Genomic DNA, 14,913 nt, shown 5'->3' on the forward strand with positions numbered 1-14,913 from the left:
ATACATATGTCATATATATGCTGACAAATCATAAGTTTATATGTAAGACACAGTTTTCTGAGTTTAAACTCCCTATCAAGTTGCATTCTGCATGTCTCTATTGGGATACCTCATTCATGCTTCAAATTCACCAGGTCCCACATGAGGCTTGCCATCCCTTTTCGCCTTCGGTATTTGCCCAGTGTTTCCCATTACAGAGGAAGGACCCATCACTTTCCTCCCTCTCTCCCCTCTTCCATAGCTCAAATGTCATTAAATTATGCCATTATACCAATTCAGTGTCTCTCAAACCTGTTTTATTTTCTTTTTATATCTGTATCTAACTCAAGGTAATTGTATCATCATCTCCCTCTTACTTACTACAAAATCTTTACCTTTGGAGTTTTACCTCTGTTCTTTCTCATACCCACTAATAGTCTATACAGTAGTCAAAGTGAGTCTTCTTTTTCTTTTCTTTTTTTATTTTTTTTTTAGCGTTTATTTATTTTTGGGAGATTGAAACAGAGCGTGAGTGGGGAAGGGACAGAGAGAGAGGGAGACACAGAATCTGAAGCAGGCTCCAGGCTCTGAGTTATCAGCACAGAGCCTAATGTGAGACACGGGACTTGAACTCACGGACTGTGAGATCATGACCTGACCTGAAGTCGGACGCTTAACCAAGTGAGCCACCCAGGCTTCCCAAAGTGATTCTTTTTGACTGAAAATTTTAACATTGCAACTCCTTTCCTAAACTTTCAGCTCATTTTCACTTATCTTCAGGTAAAAAAAAAAAAAAAGTCATGCTCACTGAATTGATTTGCATTTTTAGAAAATGTTTAAAATGAGGGGGTACCTGGATGGCTCAGTCAGTTAAGGGTCAGACTCTTGATTTTGGCTCAGGTCATGATCTCCTGGTTTATTTTAATGGAATAATTATGGAATCCCTCAACAAAATATGATTTTAATTATAATTAGGAGTTATACAACACTTATTAAGCTAGTGAACCTTTGTTTACTAAGAGGTTTTACAAATCATGAATCAGTTTTGAGTCTTATTAAGTAGTTTCTCTAAAGTAATAAAGCATAATGGCAAAAGCCTTCTGCATATTTACTAGTTGTATAACTTTGGGCAAATTTCTTAACTGCCTTGTGATTAAATTTCTTTATCTGTAAAATGGACATAATTATAGTAATTAAAGTGAATAATACATGAAATATGTAGATATTTAATATTTTATTGAAGAGATAGTCCCAGTAAAAGCAAGGTGTAGAACATGGTCATGACAATGAGTGGATAAAGTTCAGTAGTATCGAAAGAAATTGAAGCTGAGTCGATCTAAGAAAATAACCTGCATCACTGGTAAAGATGATGAGAATCCGGGGGTATTTCCCTGTTTGGGGTGAGAGTAAACTGTCACAATGTTTCTAATAGATAGTTTGACGTTATCTGTGAAAAATAAAACGGATCTCACCTTAGGCCCGAATTTCTAGAAATTCACTCCTTAGAAGTAACTATTTTGATACATTTCAAAGATATAACTTAAAGGTTACTATTAGTCACATTATTTGAAATTTTGAAAGAAAAAAGAGGTAAAAATATGGGTTTGTTAAAAGCATGCTACATTGATATAATGAATACTGTGCCACTGTGCAAAGTGTAGAGCAATATGCTCTCATAAGGAAAGGGAGCTACACTATTTTATTATACAAAAGCAATTTTGAGCACACTATATTTTGCTATGATACTGATTTGCAAATAAATTACATATTATAATGAAACTTGTCACCATGTCTTTCATCCCTGCTTTTACCAGTCAATGCTCAAAGTATAAAAATATCTGATCCTGGGGCGTCTGGGTGGCTTAGTCGGTTAAGCGTCCGACTTTCGCTTAGGTCATGATCTCGCGGTTCATGGGTTCAAGCCCCACGTCAGGCTCTGTGCTGACTGCCAGCTCAGAGCCTGCAGCCTGTTTCAGTCTGTGACTCCCTCTCTCTCTGACCCTCCCCTGCTCACGCTGTCTCTCTCTCCTAGAAATAAATAAAACATTTAAAAAAAAAAATCTGATCCTGTCACCCACCTACTTATAATGCTGCATGACTTCTCCTTTTTTAGGATAATGAAGATAGTACTTGTCACAATTTGTACTTCACTGTGTGATCTGGCTCCTATCCAGCACTCCAGACTCATTGCACAACATAACTCCTCTTTCCGTGTACACTGCAACAACTCCAACTTTCTGTTCTTCATCTACACCAGGTGTCCACTGCCTCCTAGAGATCTAGGATCCACCTATTCAATCCTTCAGATCTCAGGTAAGTTTCCTTCTTCAAAAACTAAGTAAGTAAGTAATTATCTGTTGCTCACATTACATCATATTCCCACAGCAGACACTTTCAGAAGTCACCGATCTCCTCATTATGCTCTTATCAATATTGTCCCTTAATACAGCATGTGATCGCCCGATACACCTCTGTCTGTTCCATTGATTATACACATCCTGAGTGGAAAATCCCCTTTCTGTTAACCTTCATCGTTTTATCATCATTCCCTAACACAGGATGAGGAACATGCCTAGTAGGGACAAAATTCACATGTGGCTGATGGTCGGGATTTGTATTTATCTGATGATATATTTACCAGTTATTGAAGTGTATTTTTCTATGGACAATCAGTTAGTGGAGATTCTTACTTTTTTCCTTTTATAGTATTGCACATTGTCACTGTATTTAGAAAAAACATGAATTTGCTCTTACCATTAGAAAATTAAAAAATATCACAAAGATTTTTTTCTGGAGGAAAGCCTGCTCCATGAATGTAAGGACTATTTCTGACTCTCTTAGGGATAGAGTGTCTGTCACTCTATCTGTAGCTGGAATGAATGAACATGCCACTTATGTCTTCCTTGTATATCCTGAAATATAGTATTTGAGCTAGACAATGTGGAGTTTTCCACACATTTTCCATCAGCAAATATAGCAGACAGTGTAGTAGCTTCACTGCCAATATCTATAATTATAGCAGTCCTTGTGGTAAAATCAAAATTAAAAGATAATAGTATAAGCACAGTCCATCTCTTGAGTTGATATTTCTCTATTTAATCCATTGATTCACTGTTGTTCTTTTCATGTCTGTGAATGATACTATTTTTTCTGATTCTCACAGAGAGTAACTAACATGCATTTAAAAATTTCTGAATATGCCTTATAAAGTTATATCTCAGAAGGATATAGTAAAGTAAATATTAAGAATTAGGGCTTAGAGCAATTTAAAATCATTGGCATGCTATTGATTTGTAGATCAGGCCTTGTAAGTATTCATCCAAAATCTCAGTGGCTCTATGTAGTTCTCCTTAAATTGGCTATTTGCAACAGATAAACATTGGAAATGGAAAGAGAGGAGCACTGTGTCTTGTAGATATACCCCTGGGAAGCTTGCAGCCTCATAGTAATGACTGAACAAAAGAAAGAAGATGTCAGAATTCAGAGTTTGCAATTACTAAAGCACTAAAGCTAATTTTAAGGCATTTACGGTTGCAAGAAGGTCATCATTGCAGTCATTTTAAAACATCTACCCTTGAATAAGTTTAAATTACTAAAATCTCATTTATCACTGAGGAAAAGTAAAAAAGGTGGTTAAGTCCTGGCTCAAATTATCTTTCAAGTGCTTGAATATTTCTGACTCATACGGATTCCTGATTTGTACTCATATAATGTTAAACTGTGTGTGTGTGTGTGTGTGCGCGCGCGCGCGGGTGTATGTGTAAAATGACCGATTACAATTCACATAATGAATTGTTGTGCAAGGTCTATAAGATCTGAAAAGCACTACTAAAAATGTCACAAGGGAAGAGGGCAAGGCTCATTCAGGGGAAAATTCATGGGTTTAATGTTTAAGGAGGAAAATAGATTTTAGCTAATAAGGAAAATAGAGTAAAGGGGGAAGATTTGGACATGCACCAACAGGAAATGGACAGAGTGCTGCTACGGCCTATAGGTAGACCACCAGACAAAGCATTTCAGGAGACACAGTAGAAAGGCTCAGGCAAAATTAAAGGGCTCTGAACATACGGTTTTCTGAATGAGAAGAAAACATGAAACAAGAAGCAGAGGGATAAAGAGGAAGATTAAAAAGTAGGCTAGGCTGCCAGCAGGGTGGAGCAATCATACTACTTGACTCCAGTGCCTCTCTGGAAGGAGCAGGGGTGTCTCTCTGGGCAACCAGTTTAATCTTGGTTAAATTATCATTTAGTTATTTATAAAGACACATCAGTATAATTTTTGCTAATTCCTGATGTAAACTAAAGAACGTGTATATATTATAGTAATTGATGGCACATATCCCTCTTTTCTCTCTGATGCTTCAGCCTTCCCTATGGACAGTGGTGCTGGTTCAAGAACTAGTATACCAACTCAACACATTCTTGTTTTTTTGAAGAGACATAGGAAAAAAGAACATATGGCAGCAGCTATAACTCATTAAAATCTATGAAGTGGCTATCATTTTTACAAATAAGTCTTGGATTGAGAACACTGGGGACCATTTTGAGTATCACCCATTGGTGACCAACTTGTGGATGCAACAAGTTTTATGAAAAGTTGGTGCCTCAGGAGTGTTTGTTACTTAATTGGTCCCTTCATTCACCTTCCTGTCTATTTTATTTCAAATATGCACTCTTTAATCTATCCATGTAACATGTTTCACCAGCTAGTTGTTTATTTACCTTCAAATGGTTATAAACTTAATAGATTTTATTCATCTTACTTGATTTACTTGTTCTTTATAACTTAAGTGAATATTCTTAAATGACATGGTAAACCCACATCACAAGTAACATAAACTGAGAAGAAAGAATAGAAGCAGAGAATGAACTAGGATGGGTAGGAGATTCTGGATATACATATCCATATGCTCACATGTTCCAAGGTTAGAGAGTTGACAGTTTGAGAGTCCAGAGACTTGTGGATTTAAAGTGTCATATGGGTGTTTACTAAGAAGATAAGAGACTTGAGTCAACCTATTGGAGATCTGGGTTTATATAGCATGTAAATGATTCTTAGGTCCATCCCAGATCCAGAAGTGATGGAAAGATTATTGTATTTGGGGAAGAATGTTTTCAGCACAAAGAAAGCATCCGTGTGGAGAGATGGGAAAATGGTGGAGGGTGTGGGATCCAATGTTGGGCACTACTGTTTCCACTAGTGTAAATATACCCTCAGAATTGAATCACAAAGGACCGATTTTTTTAAGTGGTCTGAAACAGCAATAGTTCTAGAATTATTAAAGTACAATTCTACTTCTCTGGTTTTGCTGACCATCGTCTGTCTTCAGAGTGAGTAAATTCTTGAGATCTTTGAGTAATGCATGTGACTTAAGACTAAAGAATTGAGTTTCCTGTTAGTATATCACACATGAAGACTAAAGCAATTAATTTAAAAAATAAAATACCTGAACTCTATCTATTTTTTTAAATTTTATTTTAGAGAAATAGAGAGGGATAGAGCATGTGCAGTGGAGAGGAGCAGAGAGGGAGAGAGAAAGACTATTAAGCAGGCTTCATACTCAGCATAGGGTCTGACAAGGGGCTCATTCCCACAACTCTGGGATCATAACCTGAGCTGAAATCAAGAGTTGGATGCTCAGTCGACTGAGCCACCCAGATGCCCCTTAAATTTCTATCTAAATTCATAAAGCTAGTCACAATTTTTTTCTCTCTGAGTAAATGTTAATCATCTGCAATAACTTAAGCTTGTCTGAAAGCAGTGCCTTGAAACCTAAAGATGTCAACACAGAACATAAAAATGTAGAAACGATGAGTGGAACAAATCTCGAAGAATTAAAAAAGAATGCAGTCAGAAAGTAAGGTGGAAGAGCTACCTCTGAAAGAAGGGATTGGACACCTCCCCTTTAAAGACCTGCCTCTCATGATCCTGGATGAGGAGAGGGAACCTGACAAGCTATTACACCGGGGCTCTTGTTCACCTCTGAAGATGTCTTCTCAACCATGGGAGTCTAATCTGTTGCAGTCCGCAAGTGTCCTCTCGATGCTGAATTGCCACCTGTTTGCTATGACTTATTTAAATTTCCTAGCGCTTAATAGTTTGTGTGTATGTTTTGTATTAATAAAGTAATTCTTTAACCAAAAAAAGATCTGTATCCTGAAAACTATAGAAATCTTGTGGAAGAAACTGAAGAACACACAAAGAAATGAAAAAATATTCCATGCTCATGGATTTAAGAACAGATATCATAAAAAAAATGTTGATACTACCCAAAGCAATCTACACATTCAATGCAATCCCTATCAAAATACCACCAGCATTCTTGACAGAGCTAGAAGAAACAATTCTAAAATTTGTATGAAACCACAAAAGACCCTGAGTAGTCAAAGTAATGGAAAAAAATAAAGCTAGAGACATCACAATCTCAGACTTTAACTTGTACTACAAAGCTGTAATTATCAAGACAGTAGGATAATGGCACAAAAAGGCACATGGATGAATGGAATAGAATAGAGAATCCAGAAATGGACCTACAAATATATGGCCAGTTAATCTTCGACAAAGCAGAAAAGAGTGTCCAATGGAAAAAAGACCGTCTATTTAGCAAATGTTGCTGGAAGAACTGGATAGTAACATGAAGAAGAATGAAACTGGACCACTTTATTACATCATACACAAAATAAATTCAAAATGGTTGAAAGATCTAAATGTGAGACAATGTAGGATCAGAATTCTATAGGAGAAAATAGGTAGCATCCTCTTTGACCTCGGCTGTAACAACTTCTTATTTGACAGGTCTCCAAACGCAAGGGAAATAAAAGCAAAAATGAACTATTGGGGCCTCTTCAAGATACAAAGCTTCTGGACATCAAATGAAACAATAAAACTAAAAGGCAATCAATGGGATGGGAAAAGATATTTGCAAATAACATATGACATAAAGGGTTAGTATCAATAATCTATAAAGAACTCACCAAACTCCACATCCAAAGAACACATAATTCAGTGAAGAAATGAGCAGAAGACATGAATAGACACTTTCCCAAAGAAGACATCTAGATGGCAAAGAGACACATGAAAAGATGCTCAACATCACTCATCACCAGGGAAATAAAATCAAAACCACACTGAAATACCACCTCACAAAGGTCAGAGTGGCTAACATTAACAACTCAGGAAACAACTGATGTTGGAGAGGATATGGAGAAAGGGGAACCCTTTACACTGTGGGTGGGAATGCAAACCAGTGCGGCTACTCTGGAAAACAGTGTGGAGGTTCCTCAAAAAATTAAGAATAAAATTGCCCTAGGACCCAGCAATTGCATACCAGGAATTTATCCAAAGGATACAGGAGTGTTGATTCGAAGGGGCACATGCACCCTAATGTTTATAGCAGCACTGTCAATAGCCAAATTATAGAAAAAGACAAAATTGTCCATCAAATTATTTATGGATTAAGAAGATGTGTTACACACACACACACACACACACACACACTAGAATTCTACTTGATGATGAACAACAATGAAATCTTGCCATTTGCAACAATGTGAATGGAACTGGAGGGTATTAGGCTAAGTGAAATAGGTCAGAGAAAAACAAATATCTCATGATTTCTCTCATATGTGCAATTTGAGAAACTTAACAGATGACTGTAGGGAAAGGGTAGGAAAAATAAGATATAAACAGAGAGACAAACCAAGAGAAACTCTTAAATATAGAGCACAAACTGAGGGTTGATGGGGGTGGGCACAAAGGAGGGCACTTGTTGGGATGAGCACTGGGTGTTGTATGTAAGTGATGAATCACGGGAATCTACTTCTGTAGCCAAGATGATACCGTATATTAGCTAAGGTGAGAATAAATAAACTCCAGAGAGGAGTTTCTTTCTTCCCCTCAATATCTCATATGTTTTGAGAAAGAAATGGCAATTTTGTTTTTAAAGATTGTCCATTTCAACGTTCTGTCAATCCAGTGGTAGTTTTCAGGCCTGGAACATTGCAATGGAAACCTTTGGAAGAAGTGTCTGCCACTTATCAACTTATTCCAATATATATTCTGCCTTAATGGGCAGGAATCTGTTAGGCGTTTCTCCTTTACATGAGCATAACATTAAGCCTTCTCAGTGAAAGGTGCAGAAAAGACATCGAAGGAGGAAAGGACTGCTCTTCTCCCCTTTAGCCCTTGGGCTATCCTGGGGACACCCTTCCCACAACCTTCTCTACATGGAAACCAGTGCCCTGAAGGTTTCACATGAAGTGTGAACTAGTGTTCATTCTAAGCAACTGCTTCCTTTGCAGTCCCACACTGTCTCCAGGCTCTCATCATCAGTCGCTGGCCACCTGATGGCATGTCCTGAATTCTGGCGGGCTGCTTCTGCATTGCTCAGTGACTTGTAGCCTAGCTCCAGCCTCAGCAAATTTGCAAATTTCCCGAGTCCATCGGGTACAACCCACCTTCCTTAATAAGCCATGGGCAGTGGCATCTTTTCCAAGTTTGCCCAATCTATGTAGTCCCTCAGCCCTAGAGTGCCACGGAGTTTCCTTATATCCTATAAGTTTCTTTATATACTGTAAGGTTTTTTTCATCACTGGCATTTAACAATGCTTTACGCTAACCTTGTGTTCTGGCCACTGTGTGGTTTCTATCTCTCATTTGGATCAAGATTGATGCAAAGACTCTGAGTAGAATTTTTTAAGGAAAACAACAGTTGTTGATTACAGCTTCTGGCAGGGCAAGGCCACAAAGACTTTTGCTCTCGGTGATTTGCAGTAACCTATAACAGGCCCCTGACTCATTTTTACCCTTTTGCTATTGGGTTTTAGCCATCACAGCTCAGCAGGACTTTGAAATTTTAGGGCACATGTGATTTTGGCCTTGGCAGGTCTTTAGAGCCGCTTTGTCCAAATGTGAGCGCTATTTTTACACAGGTGGGGGTGTGGGGCTGTGGGTCCCTTAGTCAAATAGCAGTGACCCTAAAGCACAGACTGCTGCAGTTTGACCTTCAACCACACAAAGGCAGCCTGCTTTCATATTGCAGATAAAATTGAGGCAGAATATTGCCTAGAGCTTTTTAGACATCGATGAGTACAGCAACATTTTATATCTTTAAAAATGCAGTGCTTCTGGGCTTTGCATTCACCACAGATCATTCTTAGGTTGTACCCTTAGCTTGTTATATCTAGACCCAGGTAAGTACTTAAACTAGCTATATACAGAGTTAAGGAACAAATGAAAAGGGGCTTACCCTGAACTCAGGCTGCTTAGATATGACAATGGTCCATGGCAGCACCATGGACAGAGTTCAGGGAACAGACCCCATCTTTGGTTCCTGCTTTAAGAAATGGGCATTGACTTATTCTCCTTTCTGCCTCCTCAATCTGTCCATTGGAGGCCTCTAATTTATTATGTATCTCATTTATCGCATTTTTTAATTCTTCATGCCTATTTTTATTTTCCATTCTGTCTGTAACCATAGTTTCTTTGATGTCCCCTATGTTTTTTTCAAGCCCAGCTATTAATTTTACCATTATTATTCTAAAATCTTGTTCAGTTATGCTGCTGATATCTGTTTTGAGCAGTTCATTAGCTGTCATTTCTTCTTGGAGTTTCTTTGGANCTTTGTAAAAATAAATAAATAAATAAATAACTAAACTTAAAAAATAAATAAATAAAAACAAAACAAAAAAAAGAAATGGGCATTGACATATTTTCTCACTGTCTAGTGTGGGGCCCATGTTGTGGTAATTTTTAACTCTAGAATCTAAGATGTGAATCTCATTAAGAGATGTGGTGGTACATATATTTCATAAAGTAACTTTTCCTTTGTAAGTGGGGTTTATTTTTATTTCAAAATTTGAACTTGGGGTTTTCTTTTTTTAATGTCTATTTATTTTTGAGAGACAAAGAGTGTCAGCGGGAGAGGGGCAGAGATATGGGGGACAGAGGGTGCAAAGCGGGCTCCGCTCTCACAGCTGTGAGCTAGATGTGGGGCTTGAACTCACGAACCGTGAAACCGTGATTTGAGCGGAAGTCAGATGCTTAACTGACTGAGCCATGCATGTGCCCCCATAATGATGATTTTCTATTCTTATTATTCCTCTATATTACTTGGAATATTTCTGTAAGAATCTTATCTCCTGTCTTCCATTTATTTAATCATTTACTTACATGAACATGGACTCAAGGATGCTTACTTTATTCAACACAACACTATCATTATTTCTTTTATTGTACAGATGGTCCACCTTTGGTCATTGGGAGTTCTTTCAGATTGGCTCCTTTTGACAAGACCCCATCTTCTATTTATTATTTTTAAAGAATTTCATTATTATCTGGCACAACAAGATGATCTGCCTCATCTTGTGTTTTTCCTGACATAGCAGGGAATCATCCAATGCCTCATAATCAGTCATTTATGAAAGGAGATCTGATTTACTTTATGAGATATCAGTATTTTGAGAATAAATATGGACGCTGGCTGGGCTCACTGCTACTGGAGTGTTGCTGTTTCTAGGTCCTATCTGTGGACAGAGTTAGCAGTATTTGATTTTATATATTTGGTATAGTATGTACTAAGTCATGTATATACACATGCCTCTAATTTTCTCACCCATCTGTCTGTCTGCCTATCTATGTATCACCATTTGTCAAGATCTATCTATCTATAACTACCTACCTACCTTCAAAATCTAGTTATCTATACATGTAGCATTTCTCCATTTCTAAAATAAATGTGCATTTATACTAACACCTTCTACTCTAATCTAGCACCACAGGGTTTATTCCAACTTTACCTCTTGCTTATTTATAACCCCTTTCTTTGACAGTGAGAGACCTGGCTCCCATTAACTGCAATTTGTTTACTTATTTGTTCAATCCTAGTATGCATATAAATTAGTTTCAAAATTGCTAACCTGTACCTTGGAGAGAAACAAATTTACCAACTGGATGAAGGTGTTTACACACAGCTCTTTCCATCTTTAGGGTTAACATGTTTAGCTAAAACACTGTTTCTCAAAGTTACAAAGGATTAGCTCCTTTTCTCCCCACTATAGCCAGTTCTCACTGATGCTGAACACTTGTAATGCAGTTAGGTTCATTTGACACAGTCTGCATTCCATTCTGTGATCCCCACCTTCTGGTTCATGTTTGAAGTTGCCTAAAGCAAAGTTCATTCTTTGTGGTATATAGTTCTAAGGATTGTGACACATGCATGAGATCATGTATAGACCAACCTGGTAGCATATGGAACAACTCCTTCAAAGTAAACATTCCCAACTGACATATTTTTGGAGAAACTATATGCTGAACCTGGTGAGAAACAGCCCAGGCCAAGGCTGCAGAGTGAACCTTTCTTCCACCCAAACAATAAAGATTTGTTTGGCTGAAAATGAGATTAAGGAGGTGAGGAGGACTTAGTAACATCTTCATGGCCAGTACAGATGGGTTTTTTGGTATTGAATTTAATTCTCTTGTCATTTTATATATTTGAACTTCAATCTAACTTAAAGAACATTTATTTTTCTAATTTTATGTTTTCTTTCAAAATTGATAAAAAGAAAGTTTTTATTTAAGTTTGGGCTAGCTCCATGTTGCTAGCATTTTCATTGGGTTACCTCTATATTATCATGCCATCTCAATCCTGAATTGCTAATGTCAGATAATATGTCTAAACATAATTTGGGATGGGAAATAGAAACAGGTGAATATTCAGGCTGGAATACGACAGGCTTTGAGGTTCATGTAGGCGCTACGCTGCTCACGAGCTTGGCAAAGTAGACCTGAACAGAGCAGTACCTGGATTTCATGTTTTGAGGTTCATCAGAGTTACATGTTTTCATCTCTTTTCTCCCTTGTGGTGGTTAATTTTATGTGTCACCTTGACGAGCCTTGGAGTGCCCAAGCTAACCACTATTTCTAGGTGTGTCTGAGAAGGTGTTTCTGGGCAAGATTATATCTGAATTGGCCTAACGCCCCCCTAGAGTGGGTGGATGTCATCTAATCCAAGGGCCTGGAAAGCACAAAAAGCAGAAGAAGGTAGAATTTACCCCTTTTATTCCTGTCTCACACTGTTGGAACTGAAGCATCTCACCCCATCTTTTCTGTCCTCAGTTTGGGATTTATATAATCAGTGTTCCTGATCCTCAGGTCTTCAGAATCAGGCTAAATGATACCACCAAGTTTGCTAAGCCACCAGCTTGCTGACAACACTCTGTGGGACTTCTTAGCCTCCATAATCACACAAATGGAACCAATTAGTCATACGTCTCTCCCTCCTTCTCTCCCCCCCCCCTTTTCTCTCTCTCCCTTTTGGGTATGTTTATACAGACAACCCTGAATAATCCATCCCACTCATTCTTTCATCCTTTTTCACCACCGCAGGAGGCATCAAGTTTTGTTGAGGAAGAAATGGAAAGACATACCCTTGTCTCTCTCTTTCTCCCACATTAGTCGACATTTGGATTCACCAAGCTTGTGCCCCTGGATGGAAGGCCTTCCATTTTCAGTGCTTTCTATAATAAGGTGGGTAAGGGGGCCTAATTCTAGGCTCCCGTTTTGAAAACTATCTGTGGCTATGTACCTAAACCACGTTTACAACACCTCTAACAGTAATGGAGCTCACTTTTTAGCTTCCATCTTCTTGACTCGTCTTCTTTTTTCTTTTTGTTTTGTTTTTATTTTGTTTGTTTTCATTTGGTTTTCAACTCTGGCAAGAAAACAAGGGTATCCAACACACAGTGTGGGTAAAGTTGTAGGTAAAGATGAAGGGAAATAGTGTTTATTAAAATTCTATTCTGGATCAAGCTCCACGCTGCACATTTTATATGAGCTCTCTCTATTGAGTCCTCATGAAGAATATGTTTATTCTCTGGTACTGTATTAGTTTTGACACCGCCCCCCCCCCCCCTTTCTCAGTGCACTCCCTGGGAAAAGATTTAGCTGTAGAAGTTGATATAAGAGGTGATCCCAGGAAGCACTCAGGAAACAGAGGAGAAAGACAAGGATGGTTGGAAAGCAGGTCAGTCATGCAGCACTGAGTGTTACCTCCATGGGCCCCTGCAGTTGAATCTCACAGGGGCCTTCTGAGATGCCACGTGAAGAGTTTCAACCATAAGTGGAGTTATTCAATTATCAATAACTATCTCTCATTGTTTGAGATCTGCTCCTGATGCATTCACTTTTTAGCCACTTTCAGCTTGCCCTGCACCGAGGCTGAGCAGCTCTGCAGCCAGAGAAATTCCTTTAAAAAACACAGAGGCATATACATCAACTTCTGAGATGACTCTTGGGGCCATTCAAGGGACTATGTACAGGGCATTAACTGGGTCTACTATACTGCTATTTGCATTTCATTGATAAGGAAACTGAGCCCAAAATGTTTCAGTAACTTGTCTGAAATCACAGGGTTTATTAGACCTCATTTAAACCTAGGTCTGATCAAGATATCCACTTCCCAAACCCCACACCCACGTACTGCTTTTTGGCTGGGGGTGAAGCCTTTCCTTAGCTCTGTCTTATCTTTTGCTGCTGGGTCTGGTAGAGAAAAGGTGGCTGTATCTTCTCATGAGGAGAACAGTCAAATATTATACAGTGAGATGGAACTCAAAGAGCGATGGGAAACTGAATGCAGATTTTTCTGGAGATTGCTACCATACAAAAAAAAAAAAGAAAAGAAAAAAAAGAAAAAAAAAAGAAAAGAAAAGAAAAGAAAAGAAATTGGCTCAGCCTGCACTAGGGAAATACCTAGAAAATCTTAATTGAATTCTGATGTTTTCTCCTCACTCAGCTAACATGGAGAGATGTTAATGGAGACAACTATGAAGCCTACAGCCTGACAGATGTACATGGCTTTTGTGCAAACCTGAGCACAGTCCTTTGTCCTCATTTAGCCACCAGCGGGGAGCTGGATGAAGCCAGGAACAGATTCTAGCCACAGCCACTTGAGAAAGTCAGAGCAGTGAGAAAGTGTACATTTTAGTTGGACTGGAGTGCTTCATTTGAAATGTGAGATGTTCTAGTGAAAAGAGCCCCTATCTTAAGGGACTAAGCCTTAGGCACTGTCGTGCTTTCACTGATAGATTTTCAAGGGTTGCATGAAGTTACAGTGAAAAAAAATTCCACCTTGCATATATTTCTTGTGACATATCTCCTAAAACATCATTCTTCTCAAGGTTGATACTTGAGCATCCATGGGTATACAGTAATTGTATTTCATTTGCTAAAGGCATCTGAAGAGCTGAAAAATGCAATTGGAGTTGTTTAGACATCTGGGTAGGTGAACATACTAAGACTGAACAGGACTCATTAGCAAAGGTCATAGGGAGATTCTAGTTTGAACATATCACTGGGAAGTGTTGCCATATTGGAGCCTACTATTTTTGAAAAAAAAATATTTTTTAACAAATAGTTATATATATGTAATAAATATGTATAAATCATACATATAGCTATAATCTTCACATATATAATATATAAGCATAAAATCTTTCATATTAGAAACTAATGTATATTTTTTTATAATCCCAGCACCAGAATGTTCATAAGTCTTATTATGTTTTCACTCAATTTTATATGAGTGTTTTCTTCCTTAATTTTATATTAGACACCTTTATATGCTCTACATTATTTGTGAACAACAATTGAGACTCTGCTTTTTAGTAGGAGAAGTTTTGTTTTCTGATAATAGCAAAATTTATATATTCTGGTATCCATATGTGGCTTTTAAATCCTTCTGTATTTCGTTTCATTTTCATTAGTTTTTCTTCTTTTCTTTTTCCTTCCCTGCCCTTCCCTTCCCTTCCCTTTCCTTTCCTTCTTTTCTTTCCTTTCCTTTTCTTTCCTTTCCTTTCCTTTCCTTTCCTTTCCTTTCCTTTCCTTTCCTTTCCTTTCCTTTCCTTTCCTTTCCTTTCCTTTCCTTTCCTTTCCTTTCCT

The sequence above is a fragment of the Crocuta crocuta genome, unplaced genomic scaffold, assembly GCF_008692635.1.
Source record: "Crocuta crocuta isolate KB4526 unplaced genomic scaffold, BGI_CrCroc_1.0 scaffold108, whole genome shotgun sequence".
In the NCBI taxonomy this organism is placed as follows: domain Eukaryota; kingdom Metazoa; phylum Chordata; class Mammalia; order Carnivora; family Hyaenidae; genus Crocuta; species Crocuta crocuta.